This window comes from Etheostoma spectabile, unplaced genomic scaffold (assembly GCF_008692095.1).
Source record: "Etheostoma spectabile isolate EspeVRDwgs_2016 unplaced genomic scaffold, UIUC_Espe_1.0 scaffold50, whole genome shotgun sequence".
Taxonomy (NCBI): domain Eukaryota; kingdom Metazoa; phylum Chordata; class Actinopteri; order Perciformes; family Percidae; genus Etheostoma; species Etheostoma spectabile.
Window position 1 is genome coordinate 144,055 of NW_022605620.1, and position 3,047 is coordinate 147,101.

At 41.0% G+C, this 3,047-nt stretch overlaps 1 protein-coding gene across 1 annotated transcript in view; it reads right to left on the reverse strand.

The window, feature by feature from the left end:
* Positions 1-3,047, reverse strand: part of spns1 (SPNS lysolipid transporter 1, lysophospholipid) — a 22,969-nt gene that overhangs the window by 16,382 nt on the left and 3,540 nt on the right. The window lies entirely within an intron of this gene.

The following is a 3,047-nucleotide window of genomic DNA, read 5'->3' on the forward strand; positions in this document are numbered from 1 at the left end:
TGAGTGGATCTCAGATGGGTCGATGTCAAAGTTTAGTCCGGATACTGGTTTAAAACCATTAAAAAAAAATAATTCAAATGCTATAAGATTAATTAAAACACCCAAAACAATCAATGAAAGTAATCATGAATTTACCTGAACAACGTTATATGGAATCATCCATGTTATTATTGGGCAATTTGATCGAAAGAAATCCATATTTCTGGTATAAAAGACTCAGTTTGACCCGAGGACAACACGAGGGTCAAATGTTAACATGTTCAAATAAACTACTAAAAGAAAAGAGAAGCCGGTTGTGTTGCTGCAGAGAGCTGAGGAAGAGGAAGAGGAGGAGGAGGAGGAGGAGGAAGAGGAAGAGGAGGAAGAGGAAGAGGAGGAGGAGGAGGAGGAAGGAGAGAAACCAGCAGCACGAGACCAACACTCGGGAATCTGTCCTCGTGACGGAGACGTTTGGTCTTGTGACCAGAAAGAAAAACGGGAACTTTCCTTTAATCAGAATCCTCGAAGGGAAAGTCTGTGTTACACAATATATATAAATATATATAAATATAATATAAATATAATATAAATAACAGAGATATATATATAAAGAAATATAAATGAAGAAATATAAATAAGGAGTGTGGTATTTACATAGTTAAGGAGTTGTAATGGTGAACAGTAATAACAAATAAGTAGTAGCAGCAGAGTGTTATAGTATATTTATATATATATATATATATATATATATATATATATATATATAAATAAAGAGAGAGAGAGAGAGAGAGAGAATTGTACATTATCATTTAAGCGGGTGTTATTGTACATATCAGATAATATTGTCCAGTTTAAGACTAAGTGTCCGTGTGTCTGTCTGTGTGTCTGTCTGTGTGTGTGTCTCTGTGAGTGTGTAGGTGTCTCTGTGTGTGTGTGTGTGTGTGTGCTGTGTGTGAAAGGGTCTGTGTACAAACAGCTAACAATATATTGCCCATGCTATATATATATAAATATAATATAAATATAAATAACAGAGATATATATAAAAAATATAAATGAAGAAATATAATAAGCAGTGTGGTATTTACAATAGTTAAGGGTTTAATGGTGAACAGTAATAAAATAATACGTAGCAGCAGAGTGTTATAGTATATTATATATTCATATATAATATATATATATATTATATATATATATATATAAATAAAGAAGAGAGAGAGAGGAGAGAGAGATTGTACATTATCATTAGCGGGTGTTTATTGTACATATCAATAATATTGTCCAGTTTAAGACTAAGTGTCGTCGTGTGTCTGTCTGTTTGTCTGTCTGTTTGTGTGGCTCTGTAAGTGTGTAGTCGTCTCTGTGTGTTTGTGTGTGTGTGTGTAGGTGTCTCTGTGTGTGTGTTGTGTAGGTGTCTTTGTGTGTGTGTGTGTGTAGGTCTTTGTGTGTGTGTGTAGGTTGTCTTTGTTGGGTGTGGTGTGTGTGTGTAGGTGTCTTTGTGTGTGTTTGTGTGTCCTGTGAGTGTGTAGTGTCTCTGTGTGTGTGTGTGTGTGGTGTCTTTGTGTGTGTGTGTGTGTGTTCTCTGTGAGTGTGTCTCGTGTGAGTGTGTATGTCTCTATGTGTGTGTGTGTGTAGGTTCGCTGGTGTGTTTGGTGTGTCTGTGTGTGTGTGTGTGTGGTGTGTTTAGGTGTCTCTGTGTGTGTGTGTGTATGGTGGTAGTGGTGTAGGTGTCTGTGTGTTTGGTGTGTGTGTGTGTAGGTGTCTCATGTGTGTGTGTGTAGTGTCTGTGTGTCTGGTGTGGTTTCTTGGGTGTGTGTTCTGTGATTGGTGTGTGTCTCTGTGATGTGTGTGTCTCTGTGAGTGTGTGTTGGTGTCGCTGTAGTTGTGTGTGTGTGTCTCTGTGAGTGTTGCAATGTATAGGTTGTCTCTGGTAGTGTGTGTGTGGTGTGTGTCTCTGTGAGTGTGTTTGTGTGTTGGTGTCGCTGTGAGTGATGTGTGTGTGTCTCTGTGACGTGTGTGCAGTGGTGTCTTCCTCGTGAGTGTGTGTGTCTCTGTGAGTGTGTGTATAGGTGTCTCTGTGAGTGTGTGTTAAGTTTCCTCTGTGAGTGTGTGTATTCTGCTGTGAGTGTGTGTAAGGTGTCTCTGTGAGCTGTTGTGTCTCTGTGAGTGTGTGTAATAGGTGTCTTCTGGGAGTGTGATGTGTCTCTGTGAGTGTGTTATAGGTGTCTCTGGAGTGTAGTTTGGTCCGTGCTTGTGAGTGTTATAGGTGTCTAGGTGAGTGTGGTGTTCGAGTAGGTGTTTGGGGTCTCTGGTGTGCTGTGTGTGTGGTGTGTGTCTCTGTGTGGTGTGTGTGTGTGTTTGGGTGTGGTGTGTGTGTGTGTCAGTCAGGCGCTCGAGAGATGAGTTATAAAGTAGATGGCCACAGACAGACGTGACCTTCCTGTGGTGCATTGTGGGAGAATAGTCTCTGCAGCGTTTGCACATTTAAAACTCTTCCTGGGAATATTTTTTGCATCGAAGCAAAACAGCACTCAGGAGACAGATGATACAACTCAACGCCCGAATATCGATTACATGCAAAAACAATAAAAACACAGGGAACAGGTTCTCAAACCGAGACATTTGTGAGTTCCTCACTAAATACATGATAATAATTGTTTTTATGTCACAAACACATCAAAACATATACCCGTGGCCGGGTTGGTTTCAGGGAGAGCGGCGCACGTAGTACGCAGAGGTCCGAGGTTCAAATCCGACCATTTCCTGCATTTTTCTGCCCCCCCCCCTCTCCCCCTCCCCTTACTCATTAACTGTCCTGCACCATTAAAGGCAGAAAAGGCAAAAACATCCTAAAAAAATATATCATATATATATATAACACAGATATATTACTGTTATCGGGGACTCTGCTCCTGATAAAGCCCCGGTTTTCCACAAGAGAAGAGAGAAGAAGTGCACTTGTGGGAAAACCGTTTGTTGACCCTTGCCCTTTTGCACACACAGGTCGTTAATCAGAGCGCTATCAGAAGGTGATCCAGACCCGGTCTCCCCCCGCTCCCCCCCCCCAC